Below are 16,070 nucleotides of genomic sequence, written 5' to 3' on the forward strand. Positions count from 1 at the left end.
CTGCTCAAACGACTTATGTATATGTACTTCTGTCACAGGAGCATGGCCCACAGTCTAAATCTGTCGCACGGCCCTTTGTAAGTAAAGTTTTATTGGGACACAGCCATGTTCATTTGTTTCTATGTCTGTGGCTGCTATTGCATTCCGATGGGAAACTCAGTAGTGAGACAGACTGGGAGGCCCACAAAGCCTGAAATGTTTATTATTTGACCCTTTACAGAAAAAAAGTTTGCTGACCCCTTTTCTATAATTAACCATCTCTATTCAAGGGCACATTATGTCTGTGGGAGGAGAGATGACAGATGTGTTTCTGCTTCCCCCTTGGGAAACTGGGAAGTGGCAGTCGGGCAAGGCCCCAACCTGGATTCTTGTCCCAGTCTCTGGGCGCCCAGGTGGCTCCGCCGGGCCTCACCAGGTAGATCAAATGGCAAAGTCTCCAGACCTAGCAGGAAGGGGACAAAAAAACTACATACAGACTGTCTCCAGATAACCACTCGGGTGATGAACCTGTCTGGACACTGGCTGCCAATCCTGGAAGACTGCCCAGTCCACCCCGAGTAGAAGGAAGGGCAAAGGGCATGCAGCTTGGCACAGATGCATCATTGCAAGCTGCAGCCGAGGGCAGAGTGTTTCCAAAATCCTTAGGGACCAGAGACAGGTACTCACTTGCAAGAGCAATTCCCAAAAGCTTAACAGAGCCCTGCAACCTCTTGGTGACACTTCCAAGCATTTCACCCTGAGGTCTCACTGGTGTAGAAGCTAGTATTGAGGACCACTGGGTCTCCACCCGTAGATGGTCTGGAACATTCAGTGAGACCAGCATTCCACAAGGCCATCTCAACGACTTTCTGGAGCTCGGCACCCTCAACTCAGCTGTCCGGCATCCACGGACCAAGCATACAAACGGCAAAGCACAAAAGCAGGGAGCCATTCCTGGGAAGAAGAATGTTCCCCCACTTAGTAGGTGGGTACATGTGATAGGAGCCTGACCACCGGGAACCTGGATTATGGTGGTATCGCAAAGGCCCCTGCTTCTGGTCTTCACGGTCTCGAGCTGCTAACAGCATCTGGCATCCACAGCTCTTGGCCGAGGAATGCTCGCAGGGCTATTTGTGGAGCCTGTCTCTGAGAGCACACTTGAGACACCCCGTACATTCCCAGCCTTGCCACCCCGTGTGGCCGGGTAGGCTGTGATTCTGTTTGTGGCAGCGAGGGACGAAATGTTTTGGAGAGTCACCGTGACATTTCAGTGCCCTGTTAATCTTCTGAGAATTGCTCTTGCAAGTGAATACTTACATCTAGTCCCTAAGGATTTTAGAAACTCATAGAAATAGAGAGTTGAAAAAATCACAACTCAGGGTCAGACTAGCTAATTATCATTCTGCCCATTTTACTCTGCGGAGCCTTCAACTTCCCTTAGCAATTTAAAGGCATATGGACCCCCCCCCCCCCCCCCCCCCCGCTTAGATTTCGAGGCCCTCTGCAATCTTGGGAACATTTTGTTGTTCACGATTCTCTGGTCTTCCACTGCAGGCAGGCAGATGCATGACTCCCCCCTCCACCAGGCTGTTGCCTTCCTGCTCCTCAAGCCCATCTGCATGGAGCCCCTCCTGGCATCTCGGGGCCCTGTTCTCAGAACCTAAGCTCTGCACTGCATTTCACTTTGAATTAGATGCTATTAGTTAGAGCCCATTTAAAACATGTAATACATTATATATATATATATATATATATATATATATATATATATATATATATATACACACACTCTTCTCTCTAGCAAGAACTTCAGCTTCTCGAAGGCCGAGACCATCTACTTCATTTGAACCTCTCCCATTGAGCCGAAATAGTAGTTGGTATACAATAGTTTGTCAGTAAATGCTTGTTGAAAATGAGAATTTTAGGGGCACCTGGGTGGCTCAGTCGGTTGAGCGTTGGACTCTTGGTTTCAGCTCAGGTCATGATCTCGCAGTGGTGGGATGGAGCCCGGTGTGGGGTTTGACACTCAGTATGGAGTCTGTTTCAGGTACTTTCTCCCTCCCCCTCTACCTCTCCCCACTCACGTTGTTTCTTTCTCTCTCTCAAAGAAATAAAATCTTTATTAAAAAAAGAAAGAAAATGAAAATTATAGGGGCGCCTGGGTGACTCAGTCAGTTGAGCATCTGACTCTTGGTTTCAGCTCAGGTCATGATCTCAGGGGTCATCAGATCGAGCCCCGTGTCGGGCTCCCTGCTCAGCGCAGAGTCTGCTCGGCCCTCTCCCTCTGCTCCTCCCCCTGCTTGTCCTCTCTCTCTTAAATAAATGAATAAATAAACTCTTTTAAAAAAAAGAAAATGAGAATTTCGAAGATAGGTTTTGAGATGGCCTTTCTGTCTACAGCATTCAGGGAATAAAAGACATGTTTCCGAGAAAAATAGCAGAAGCTCCAGCTGAAGAGGGTGAGCTGTGTTCATTGTAGGAGTCAGGTGTAACTGGAAGGCCAGGGGTGGTCCCACCAAGACCCATTTGCATTTAAGGAGTCTCTGGGAAGGAGCTCGCCCTCAGGGAACAGAGAGTAAAGGGTCATGATTTTCGGACAAAGCCTGAGGGCCAGGGAAGGACAGAGGGCTTCCTTCGTCTCCCGGGGCTGCCTATAGCAAAGGATCACAAACTGCTTGCTGTGAAAACAACAGAAATTGGTTCTCTCACAGCCAAAAGTCCAAAACCAAGATGTCGGCAGGTCTGTGCTCCCTCCGAATCCTCTTGGGGAGGATCCTTCCTTGCTTCTTCTAGCTTCTGGTAGCCCCAGGCATTCTCAGCTTGAGGCTGCATTACTCCCACCTCTCCCCTGTCTTCACATGGCCACCGTCCGCCGCCTTGTGTCTGTGTCTTCACACGTCCTTCCCTCTCTTACAAAGACACCAGTAATGTTGGATTGAGGGCCCAGCCTAATGACCTCATCTTAACTGCGTTACATCCACAAAGACCCTATTTCCAAATAAGGTCACATTCTCAAGTATGGGCATTAGGACTTCAGTACATCTTTCTGAGGAACACAATTCAACCCATAACAAGAGGCATCTTTAATAGAGAGTTAAGTGTTAGTCTTCAATATCATTCCTTTCTTTAGGGGCTCAGCTAAATAAAGCCCTTGAGGAGAGAAGTCAGTAAAAATAGATTGTTTTTAAGATTATTTGAGAGAGAGACCCGCACACGTGTGGGGTGGGCGGTGAGGGAAGGGCAGAGGGAGAGAATCTCAATCGGACTCTGAGTTGAGTGCAGAGCTGGTCACGGGGCTCGATCCCACGACCACGAGACCATGACCCCAGTGGAAACCAAGAGGCAGACGCTCAACCAACTGAGCTACCCAGGTGCCCCAGTAAAAAGATTTTTATAAGACCATTGGCTTATATGCTTTTATTGTATATATATATTTAGATATATTTATTATCTATATGGGATTCTAACACTGTCTTGGGGCTGTACATGGAGTACAAGGAGGTGACAAGGATTTTCTCCCCTGGAGCCTGGAGCTTGGGAGCCTGACTGGCAGCCGGGTCTGAGCAGAGGTAGACCCCTCACACCTGGGGCAGGAGCACGGCAGGAGTGGGGGCTTGAACAGGGGAAGGAGGCCAAGGGAACTATCCCTACGTGCACAGATGGGAAGTCGGACCTCCCCAGGGACCACAAGGAACTCTCCCCTCCCTTCCTACCTGTTTCAGGGCTCTCCTCCCACCCCCAAACCCCTAGCGCTTTCTTCTGTGGAGCACCCCCCTTGGTGCCTTATGTATCCCACCCCATCTGTGCTTCCCGGTCACCCCTTCTTCCTCATTCCAGGAGCTGGTCAAGTCATTTTATTTAAGGGGGGAAAAAGGATTTTCTCCTTTAGAGAGTGTCATCTATGGATTTATAGTTCTACTGACTCAGTCTTTAATGATGCACCTTCTCTCTCTCTCTTCTCTCTCTCTCTTTTTTTTTTTTTTTTTTCTGAGATGGGGAGCGAGTGGGGTAGGGGCAGAGAGAGAGGGAAAGAGAGAATCTTAAGCAGGCTCCATGCCCAGCATGGAGCCCAACACGGGCTCAGTCTCACGACCCTGAGATCATGACCTGAGTCGAAATCAAGAGCCAGACGCTTAACGGACTGCGCCACCCAGGTGTCCCTACATCGTGCAACCCTTAAGGAGAGTACCTTTGCCTCTAAAAATGAAGCACCATTGTGTGTGCTTGGAGATGGACCTCTGCAGGGTGCATGGCTCTGCTCCCCTCCATATTCAAGGCGTTCTGGAATCTGCCCTCCCCCTCTGCCCCCTGGCTATGGAGGGCGTCCTATTGTAGCTTTACGTGGCCTCCTGCCCTCTCGCTCTCCCCCTCCCACTAATGGGCAGAGGGTGGACATTCTAAGATGCTTCCAGGTAGCACAGATGCCCTCTGGCTTTAACAGCTGTGAACCCCTGCCCAGAACTGTGTGGAGTAGAGCCAGAGGCACCCACCACTGACCCAGCGGACTTGTCAATATTCCCACTGAGCAGTCTCATCCCTTTTTTATTTGGCATGGACATCATCTTTTCTGACATAAAATAGGAATTAGACTAATATCTGCCTCTCGGTCTTGGTAAAAACCGGGGTGGAAGGCGGTCTGTGATAACTTGGACCAGCCGATCGATCCTGGGGCGTCTGCCCGGGACGGGGAGGGGGCGGTGCTCCCGAGGAAGGTCACACGGGCAAGACTGCATCGGTAACAAGCACAGCCCTGGCAGATCAGGCAGAGCGCGGCCTCTGGGGATCTTCTGACTGGCCAGACGGCCTTCACTGGCCTCATAGCCTTCTCCTGAGGGGCAGAGGGAGCAGGAAGCAGGAAGCAATGAGCTCACGCTCTCCCTCCCCAGCCAGCCTGCCTCTGTGCTGTGCCCTTGCTCACTCCTTGTCACCCAGGCCCTCAGCAGGCTGTGCTGACAGGATAGAAGGACACTGCGGTCACGGGCCTGCCAGCCAGACCCCACTTGACGCTTTTGCAGCGTGTGTGATCAGGGCGCTAGAGGGAACTAGACCAATGGAAAGAACAAAGAAAAGTCCTGAGATTTGGGCCAGTTTCTCAGAACTGAAAAGTCTTTATTAACATGAGAGTGTCTGTGGATGATACGTTCTTGCATATGTTTGTGCTTACATATTTACTTACAGAGGCTTAATCATTAAATCATGTTACCCCCTAAAGATGCTCTCAGCAGGAACAAATCTCTTGGCATGACACATCATGACAGTAAAAACTACTCATGACGGGCAGGATGCTTCTGGAGTACGTAAAAGAAATTTTAAAAACTAGGTTAAAACAGTAGGAGGCATGATAGTCAAGCAGGAATAAAAATGACAATCTGAGATTGTCAAATCTAGATCTTCTTCTCCCGAATAATCGATGAATTGTTTTTAGCTCTTATTTTGTTACTGTGTAAAAGTGATGATAACATTGCCTTTTCTCCCAGTTCCTGCCCAGAGCCTCCCCGTCGTTCAAGAAATTGGAATCAGAATGAATGATAGGAATGTGGGAAGAGGAAGGGGCGAACTTGAGGGGTATAACGCATGGTTTCATCTCCTCAGTTTCTTGTCACATGACATCAGCTACAATTTTTCAGCCTGATGTCAGCGAGTCAAGATTAATAAAAATATTAAAAATTTGCGTGCCTGGGTGGCTCAGTTGGAGGAGCATCTGACTCTTGGTTTCGGCTCAGGTCGTGATCTCAGGGTCGTGAGATCGAGCCCCGCATCAGACTCCATGCTCAGCGTGGAGTCCGCTTGAAATTCTCTGCTTCTCCCTCTCCCTTTGCCCCTCCCTCCACTCGTGCACTCTCTCCCCCCTCTAAAATAAATAAAGAAATCTTAAAAAGTATTTAAAAATTTTGAGTGGCCTGCAGTGTCTATGCCACAATGTCTGTGTCTACCACCAGCACAGTAGAGGCTCTTTTTCATTTACTACTCGATCACACCATCTCGTCTTATAGATGAGGAAACGAGAGGCTCCAAAGAGTAGATGACTGGACTAAGGTCAATGACCGGCAGCTGTGGACGTGACCGGGATACCATGAAATGAGCTGACGCAGACATCACGTATCTTAATGCTGACGTTCAGCCCTAGGTGTTCTGCGGGCTGCTCCACTCTCTTCTGTCTTCACCACCTCCCTCCCTGGAGTAACCTGCCAAAGCAGGGTAGTGTGGTCCTCTGGCCAGGAACACCCGCCCAGAGGTGGTTCGCTGCCATTGGTAGTCCTCCGTCCCCCATCTCAATGTAGCTCCTTCAAGACTTCACTTCTTGGCTGTCTCCAGCAACGGCTCTGCGACCTAGCATAGGAGATGTGAGAACGCGTTTGTCATAGTCGAGCCGAGTGGTGTTCAAGATGCACGGGTTGGCTGGGAACGGTCTTCTGACCTCTCTCTGCTCATGCAGATGGGGTTTAAGGATGCAGCAAGCCTGGTCACTTGCGTTCCTCGGAATGCCATCGTGTTTGGCTCTGATTCTGTTACCTGACTGCCACTGGAAAGTAAGTCGAATTCTGCTGCTAGGGTTTGGGAATATGTGCCTCAAATGAGTCTTTCTCGGAAAGCACCTGTTGGAGTGCCTAGAAGGGCAGAAACCTGGGACTTGACTTACCTTCCAAGAACATGTGCTGTATGCATGCCTGTTTGCTGGTAAATGTTTGCAGTCTGAGATGTTCTTGCATTATAGCTCAGGCCTCGTGGTGAGCGTGTGTGCCTGTGTGTGCACCTGCCGTCCCAGTACTATGCTAGAGTGCACACTAGCCCGTAGGCGCTCAGAAGAGGTCAGGACACACCTTGCTCCCCAACTCTGCCTTCATGACATCACAAAGTAGCTTGAAATCCACCATGAAAATAAACAGTGCCGCACATCGGGGCTTTTTTCCTTCCCGTGAGAAAGCTAGTCATTACACATGTATTCACACATCACTGCTCCAGCTACTGGGGGTGTGCAGGGAATGGCCAGATGGGTCTAAGGTAGTTTGCTCTATCATTAAAATAAGTCAACCTACTTACCCCTATTTTTAGTCCATAATGATGCTCAAGAAAGGATTTAATTTGTCTTGTAAGAACCCTAGGGTTTTTCCAATATATATTTATTTACAAACAAAGTTTAAAAATGATAAAAAGCAACACATATTTATTATGGGATATTAAGACACTACAGAGAAGTAAAAACGCTGAAAGTTATCACCCTTAGTGTTACCCTCCAAAGAGGATAATTTTTAAAATAGAATTTTACGAAGTTTAAGTTGCTTGACCAAGCTTGATTTTTAAGGAAGCAAGCCCCAGGGGCACCTGGGTGGCTCAGTAGTTGAGCGGCTGACTCTTGGTTTCAGCTCAGGTCGTGAGCTTGGTGTGGTGAGAATGAGCCCTGCGTTGGGCTCCATGCTTAGCACAGAGTCAGCTGGGATTCTCTCTCCCTCTGCCACCCACCCCCGTGCTCTTTCTCTAAAATAAATAAAGAAATGTTTAAAAGAAAGGAAGGAAGGAGAGAAGGAAGGCAGGCAAGCCACAAAAGGGAAGCACCGCTCTTGATTATGTTAAAGTGACCCTTCTTCATTGTGGGAAAGGCCAATTGGAAAGGTTAATTTTCATTCTTTCATGAGCACTTCAATTTGCCATGATTCCAGAAAAAAAAAAAAAAAGGCTGCTTTTCCACCAACTGAGAACAAGTGCCAGTGGCTCTCCTCTGTCCTGTATTCCAAGGTCCAAAAAATTATGATTATTTTCTGACTTCGTGTGTTAGCGGGAATCTTAAGGGTTACAGGTTAAGACGCTACCCTGTCCTCACAGTTCTCCGGTTTTTATATCTGAGCTCCCTGAGAAAGTATCCTCTTACGTGAGTTCAGTCTCTGGCGTCATTTACAAACAAAGACCCCTTCCAGTTGCACAATTGGAAAGTGAATGGTGACCGTGGCGTGTTCGAGGACCCACAACGTGCGGCTCTTGGGGCCTGGCCGGGTTAAGAGGCGCACATCAGGGCACGTTCGCTGAGATGTGTTTGCTTTGGAACTAAAAGTGCGCATATGTGGGGCAGAGGATATGTAGGAACTTTCTGTGCTTTCCGCTTAATATTGCTGTGAACTCCTCTAAAAAACAGTCTATTTTTTTAAAAAAGGTATCCATGGAAGTCATTCCCAGGGTGGGAAAAGTCGACTCCCAGAGTCGACTGTGACATTTCTGACAGGTACCATGAAAGCCAGACGCTGAGTGTGGATTTGGGGAAGCTCTGGACCTTGAGTGATTAGAAATGAGGGGTTTTTCTTAAAGGTAAGAAAGAAAGAAAAATGTATTTGAAAGACTTTGTTTCCAATAATCACATCAAATATTGATTTGTAAAAGTTTCGGATAAAGGTGATGAGAGGGAGAAACTGCATTTCATTACGGTTCCTTGGAGAACATTGTTTTGGGAAGATTTCATTTATTCTTTTCAGCATGGCGCAGTAGGGAAGGAGAATAAAGGCTGAGCAAGGGAGGTAGTCAGAGGCCGAGTGGTCTGCAATGTGACTCCTTCCCGCAAATCCACAAATCTCCAGTAACATCTATAAAGAAAAAGAAATCATACATGCAGCTTTGAGTGGCTTTCTTAAAGTAATGGGAGAGCAGGCTGAGTTTTGTGTTCTGGGTGTCTTTGGGTATCACAGGGATAACTTTTGAGGGTTTAAGGGAGTAAAAGCAAGAGGGAAACATGAAAGAGAATATGATTATCATAGGAAAAATAATTCTATTAGTGCTGGTCTTCTTAACTGCAGTGGTCAATTTTGGGAATATTGTTACAGCCAGAAGGATCCCTCTGGTGGATATATTATACCCCCTACCCTAGGGTGGCCCTACCCTAGAAATTGCTGACATCAACACTAAGAACAGATGGTGGTTTCTAAATTGGTTTCATAATAGAACCCAGAGTTATCACACAAAAGAACTTCAGCCACTGAGTTGGTTTACTCCAAAATGATGCTAAGAAGGTATGATGATAAAAGCCAACATAGTTCCAGTTATGTAGGAAAGTACTCATATTCTGTTAATCCTGGAAGATTATTATAAAATAGAGAAATCACCTGGGAATTGACTGTGTTTATTATTAAAAGGTAGATTGAGGGGCACCCGGGAGGCTCAGTTGGTTGAGCATCTGACTCTTGATTTTGGCTCAGGTCATGACCTTGAGGTCCTGGGATGGAGCCCCGGGTTGAGCTCCCTGCTCAGCAAGGAGTCTGCTTGTCTTCCTCTCCCTCTGCCCCTCACCCTGCTCACACTTTTCACTCTCTCTCGCTCTCTAAAATAAATAAATCTTAAAAAAAAAAAAAAAAGAAGAAGGTACCTTGAGCCACCCTAGGAGGAAGTCATGACATCTTTGAACTTGGCCAGAAACTCATGTATCTCTTCTCACTGACTGACTTCTTCAAGACGGCTTTGATAGGACGCAGTACTTTTCAGTGTATGCGTAATCAGACAAGAAAGTGACAAGATTTTAATGCAATGCTCAAAGATACTTTGGAAGAAACATATGTGTGGTAACTTTCTTTCCTGCCAGGTATGGAGCAGATCTGAAACATCTTTGTGTTAGATCTGTGGAGACTGGGAAGGATGATGGGGGAATGCTAGGTACTTCTGGGGGTGGATAATTGAGCTCACACACATTCAGGGCCTCTGAGGTGGCAGGACCTCAGGAGTGTGGGGGTTTAATTGGAGACTACAGTACCATGATCCTGATTGATAAGCCTGGCACTGAGGGAGTGGAGCCAACAACAGGGCCACTTGACTTTGAAGGGAATATATATTTGTAGACCTGGGAAATGATAGCAAGATGACTACCACAGACTGAGGATCAGTCCCTCTTTTATGTTCCTGGGCCCAGACATGTTTTCTAACCAGGCTAGTTACAGCTGTCTGAGCATCTGTATCTGGTTCCACTTTTATCTGCCTGCTCCCACTCCATTTCCAGCCAGGTGTGATCTATTCCTGGCCTCACCCAGGATTAAGCTGTTATTTTTTTTTAATATTTTATTTATTTGAGAGAGAGAGAGCACAAGAGAGAGAGCACGAGCAGGCGGGAGGGGAAGAGGGAGAAGCAGACTGTCTGCTGAGCAGGGAGCCCGATGCGGGGCTCGATCCCAGGACCCTGAGATCATGACCTGAGCCAAAGGCAGACATTTAACCAGCTAAGCCACCCAGGTGCCCCAGGATTAAGCTCTTATTGTCCACGATATGAGACCACTATCTGCCCCAGCTTGACTTTTTAAGAAATCTTTAGCATAGTGCTTCTCCATTCTACCTGTTTTAAACATAAAAATACCCATGTTCCAAATGTAGACTCAGTTGGTATGGAGAGCGGTTGGGTATTGAGTTTGGATTGACACATAGCCCAGTTGATTCTAACGTTAAGCCGGAGTGAGAACCATTGTTCAGCTGAATCTCCATCTGGGTTCCATGTAGGGTTTATCTTATGCTTTTATTGTACTGACTTCCATAGAGTTGGCCATGCATTGTCTCTCCAGTCTGCCTGGGTTCTAAACTTTGGTGACTTTTTGTCTTGTCTCCCAACCTAATGTCTACCTGACCTCTGAAACCTGCATTTTCCTATGCAGGCCTTCTTGAATATGGCTTTTCCTAGAGAAAAACCCAGTCGTGTCAAAAGCATTTTAGTGGAACCTTTGATTCCAATGACCAGGACATGATTTTCTGGTTCCTTCTTCAGTGTCTGGCTGTGGGACATTAAACTAAGAGGACATGTAGTCATGGGAGCATCTGGGATCACAGCTCCTAGGCTATAAAAACATGTCTTTAGCATTCTTGCCATCTTTGTGGCTTCTTGAGCTCCAGACCCAAGAGGAAGCTGGAAGCTGGTGTTTGTATGGTGTCTCCAACTCAGAGACATCGCTCCAGTTGTAGAACTTTATGCACCTTGGAACAGGTGGGTAGATGGTGTGCTCAAAGTTCACACTTTGCCTTAAATGTACTCCCGTATGAGGTGAATTTTCTATATGAGGCGAGAAATACCTAGCCTCTACCATGGGACTCCTGTGTGTTATCTAAAATCCTCCTTTGACTATTGAGAAAACAGAAAGGACAATGTATGGCTTCCAGAATTTGGAAATCAGGTAGAATGCTTATAAACTTTTATTAGGCCTTATGAATACCTTCCCCACTTTGTGTCTATCATGCTAAGGCACAGGCCATCCAGTGTGGCCATAAAAAAAAGAGGGAGAACTTTCCACATCTCAGCAGCTTTGGTTAAAACCTCCAGGAGTCCTGGCCTCTTGCAAGTGAGAGGTTAAAAAAAAAAAAGTTTGGAAGTTCTGAGCCTTTCCTTTGAAATTCTTATTTGCCTTTGAACCTACTCTTTTGCCTTAAAGAGGAGAGTCACCTATATCACCCAAAGCCAGAACTGACTGGAAGAGATTTTCAGTTCTGCAAAGCTGACTCGTTGTTTCATAGGATTATTTCTTCTTTCTCAAGTAATTTTTCGATGTGATGGTTTTCCCAAGCTCAGATTCTATGATCTGATGCACCACCTCTGTATCTGCAATATAGCTTTAAAAACTAGCACACGTATGGTGGTATTTAAAACAAAACCCAGATCCCAAGGAGACTTATAAGTTGTCCTCAAGAGGTACTAAATCATATATTTGCTACATTAGGCAGGATATTGTTTAAAGCAGCTTTATTCATTACATTACTCTTTGTCCCTTATGTGAAGGCCCCATACAATTTAACAACAGTTTTCTGAGGCTTGCCCCCCTTTGTAGTTACGTACAGGTAGTGGTGCTAATTTTTCAAGAAACTGGAATGAGGATTTAAAATAAAATATGGGTGTAGGCTGCCTAGCAAAACTCAATGAAGTCAAGAGGAAGCTCCTAGATTTGCATTCTTAGCATTGGCACTAAGGGGGTGTCAACACATGGACATTTCCCAGCAATGAAACTTCAAGAGGGGTTTCTTCATGGGAGATAATCAACTGCACGGCAAATTTAATGAACTCTGATTCTGAAATGCAAACCAAATCCGATAGCCCACAGAAAATTAACCTAGCCAATAATCTAATTTGAAGTGTTAAGCCATGAGAACAATCCACGGCGCTGACCAAATCTGCCTCTTCAGAGCCTTCACCCCACGGAGCTGACCGTTCTTCTCAGGGGTCCCTGCCTGTCATACTATTGGCTAAATGCCACCACTCTTATCCTGAAGGAGGGTGCTCTCGGACTTCCAGTCACCACCCATGAAATGTCAGCCTCCATAAGACTTTATGGAAAGAACAAAACAAAACGAAAACTCACCCGTCCTCATCCCTAGAAAAGAAGGGACAAAAAGGTGCTTCTCAGGGAGACTCAGCCCCAGTTCAGTGCAGAGGATGCATCCTCTCCTCTGCCGAACGGCCCCCTCTCTCTCCCTCAGTCCTCCATCAAGCCTTGGGGGAGCTTCTCTCTCTTTCCTGGAACCACAGAGACTCTCCCTTGGCCCCTCTGTTTCAGAAAATGGGGCTTTGCCCTGCATCTACCCTTCAAAGTGGAACTCCCTTCCACTAGTCCATGGCCTTTTATCCTTCAAAGGGCCCCTAGAGGAGGCCACCTGCAGAGCATTCTTCTTTCCCTGCATAAAACCACTTCCTGTGATTATAGGGTGCTTCATCTCTGTCATGCTTTTTAAGGAATGGCCTGCAAACCGTGGGTGCAAGATGTTTTTCTGGCTCTTTTGATGAGACACCCTGGTGCCAGGTGGGGCAGGCAATGGAATATGTGTAGGTCTGGAACTTGGGAAAGAGATCACAGCTGGAGAGGGGTTTTGATCATCCCCATCGAGCTATGAGTTGACATCATGGCAGAGGGTAAGATTGTGAGCCGAGGAGATGGAAAAAAATGGAAACAAAATTCCACAGCACCCTGAATACCTCTGGAAGGTGTGGGCCAGCTCCTACATATGAGAGAAAGAGAAAGGGGGAAAAAAAAAACAGAGGGAAAAAAGTATAGCAATTGGGAAGCTACACCATATAGAGAATGATTATGGCACAGAAAAAGGACGCTATGCAATTTTGTGCAGCTTTTCCCCTTAAGTTAATGAGGAATGCAGGTTATTAAGCCTCTTGAAGCATATTTTGGAGGGAAACAAAGCCTTCTGTAGAAGTTATAGACTCAGTACTGAACAACCATACTTAGAGTAAATGCGTAAGGGAGTTGAAGACTTAGCAATAAGGGCCACCAGAGCCCAGCTGGTGTGACTTGTGGTCCACAAACCACATGTGGTATATACAGTGGCACGAAGACCTGAGATCCAGAGAGACTGCTTCCGAAGCCACATTAGGGTAGAGGTTATCCCCTCCCCACCCCCAGTTCCTTGGAGGAAAAAGAATTGGAGGCATGCCCGAAGCCCACGGCATAAACTTCATAGTTCATTTTGCACAAGTAATCACAGTATGCATTGTGCACTGAATCCAGGTCACCAGATTTAGCAAATAAAAATACAGGATGCCTAGCTAAAGTTGAGTTTCAGATACACCATGAATAATTGTCCCACGCAATATCTATCCTGTATTTTACAGGACAGTCATAAGGTGAATCTAATTCTCATTAGAGAGTCATTGTATCCAGTGTTCTCAACAAACCTGCTGTTGTCCTCAGAAGAACTTGAGTTGAAGGCCCCTCCACATATCGCTCTTGTCCTCAGAACTGATGTGTTGTCCTCAATGGCCTCACCACATGTCTCTCCAATTCCCTTGAATACCAAAGGCTTCAAGAAACACTCCAGATTCTCGCCTTCCACACCCACTGTCTTTCGTGTGGTTTTCTATTCTTAACCATTTCTTCTAGTTTTTTCTCTTCCTTCTACCCACTTTCCCACCCTTTGGCTTTTCAGATGGTTTCTTGCACCCTGAGGCGACCCCCTCCTCTCATCTGTAGATTCCCCCCACTTCACACCCCACCGCTGGGAGCCAGTCTTGCCCCCTTCCAAGTAGCAGCTGGCTTAGGATTGTGGTCCAGACGGTTCTCTTCTTACTGTTCCCACCCCAAATAGCAGGATAGATCGGAGAGAGCCTCCCTAAAGTATCAAGTCAAGAATTTCTGCCCACAGTGGCCAAGACGGAGAGAAGTCCCTCTTACAGAACGCCATCTCTTTAAGGCTGAATTCTGCAGGGCTTTCAGTGATGGATGTTTGGACAGGCCCTGCGGGGAGTGAAGAGCCAGCTCTTAGCAATCATGTGGTTAAGGCTGGGGCACATCTGAGAGCATTTTTACACTGTTTTATGTCATCATACAGTACTAGGATTGGGGGGGGAGGGGTGTCACATAATTTCCTTAGGCTCTCTAGACTCTAGCTCAAAGCCTAATTTTAAAGAACAGTTTCATATTTATTCACCCTGAAATAAAAAGATTTTAATTCGAGCTGACAATCTCGACATTTCATTAGCACTGAAATCTTGTAAAATCAATTCATGTCACCAGGATTGTTTATTACAGAGAATATATATATATATATATAACTGTATATATGAATGTATATATATGTATATGTATATACAGAGAATATATATATATACACACATATATATATATTATATATATATATATATAACTGAACAGTGGCCAATTTCACCCAATGGTTATGGAAAGAAGATGCCTTTCTTTGCTTACAGATGTACTTGATTCCAAGTCCTCTGAAACTGGGCTCCCTGGTTATATCTCTTTGGTGACATCTGAGCCTTTCTTGTGACCCTAGAGCCCTAAGAGTTCTCTTCTTGGTCCTCGGAGGCGTCTTTACCCCAGCCTGGGCTGGCATTGATAAATGCCATGTCTCTTTCTACCAGAGGTCATTTCTACCAGCGTCCTGCTGAACGAGTCCTACCAGCCCAGTACCTGAGGACAGTCTCTGCAGTGACCCAGGGTGCATTGGATCTGAGCAGAATTGGGGGCAAGCTCCAGGAACCACTCCCAGCTAGTTAAAACATTATTTCCATGTGAGCTCATGCCATTCCTGCAGCTTTTTATGGAAACAGCTCAGCACTATCTAGCAACATCTGGAATGATTCTCTCTCTCTCTCTCTCTCTCTCTCTCTCTCTCTCTCTCTCTCTCTCCCCCTCAAAACACAAACACTCTCAGAGACTTTTATTTCACGGGACAATTTGCCCCGTACATGTGATTGTTGTCCACCTGGACAAAATGAGTTGGTACACGTAAAAATCTTTGACGCTGAAGCCAAGCAAGGTCCCTTTCAGAAACACAGACCTTGGCTACCTTTGGCTGCTCCTAGCTAAAGTGGCCTGAGAGTGTGGAGCTTTGGGAACGAGCCAGATATGTCGGGTGTGTCTGTGTAACCTCGAGGATCTTTGGGGGGGAAAAGCAGCGAAAGAAAACAATTTTCCTCCTTTCCTCGGTTTCTGAGTACTCCTGTTAATCTGCATCATGTATGTGCGTGGTAGGCTAAGCTGTTTTACATTTTGGGGAGTAGACTGTACTTGAATACTCTTTGTGATCTTGCTTTTGGGTCCCTCCAGAGCCGTTTATTCTCCTGCCAAATCGCTGACCTGTCTAACCCTCTGTTGCAGGGATCAACCCTGACCTTCATGGAAATTCCGACCAAACTCAGGAAAGGAAAATTTTAGCTCCAGCCAGGCCTAGAATCTTGCAATGAAGGGAAGCTGGAATGAGATTTTTATTTGAAATAAGGCACTGTCGAATGGTTGTGACTCAAAAATGGTCATTTTAAAGAATGTCTTTTGTTAAAAAGATTGGCCCTGGCGTTATTGTTTGAGATATATAGCTTTAGATGGTGCCTGGACGTTAGACTATTAAAAAAATTAAAATAATAATAAACTATGGTTTTCATACTTGATTCGTATCCTGAATTCAAACCCTAAAACTTTATAACAATGACTATAGTTCTTATATCGCCAATATGAAAACTACTTCTTGAATTTTTGAGTCATTTTTCCTATCTTCCCATATCCTCCCCCCAATTCTGAAGGGTGTTTTCAGTCACCGAATACATTGTGATATTGCTTTTCCAAACTTAATTCCATTGGCTATGGAGAGTTAATTAAAATGAGGGTCATTCCAAGTACCAAAGTATTCTC

The sequence above is a fragment of the Callorhinus ursinus genome, unplaced genomic scaffold, assembly GCF_003265705.2.
Source record: "Callorhinus ursinus isolate GAN/ISIS: 27379988/994484 unplaced genomic scaffold, GSC_fseal_2.0 scaffold26, whole genome shotgun sequence".
Classification (NCBI taxonomy): Eukaryota; Metazoa; Chordata; class Mammalia; order Carnivora; family Otariidae; genus Callorhinus; species Callorhinus ursinus.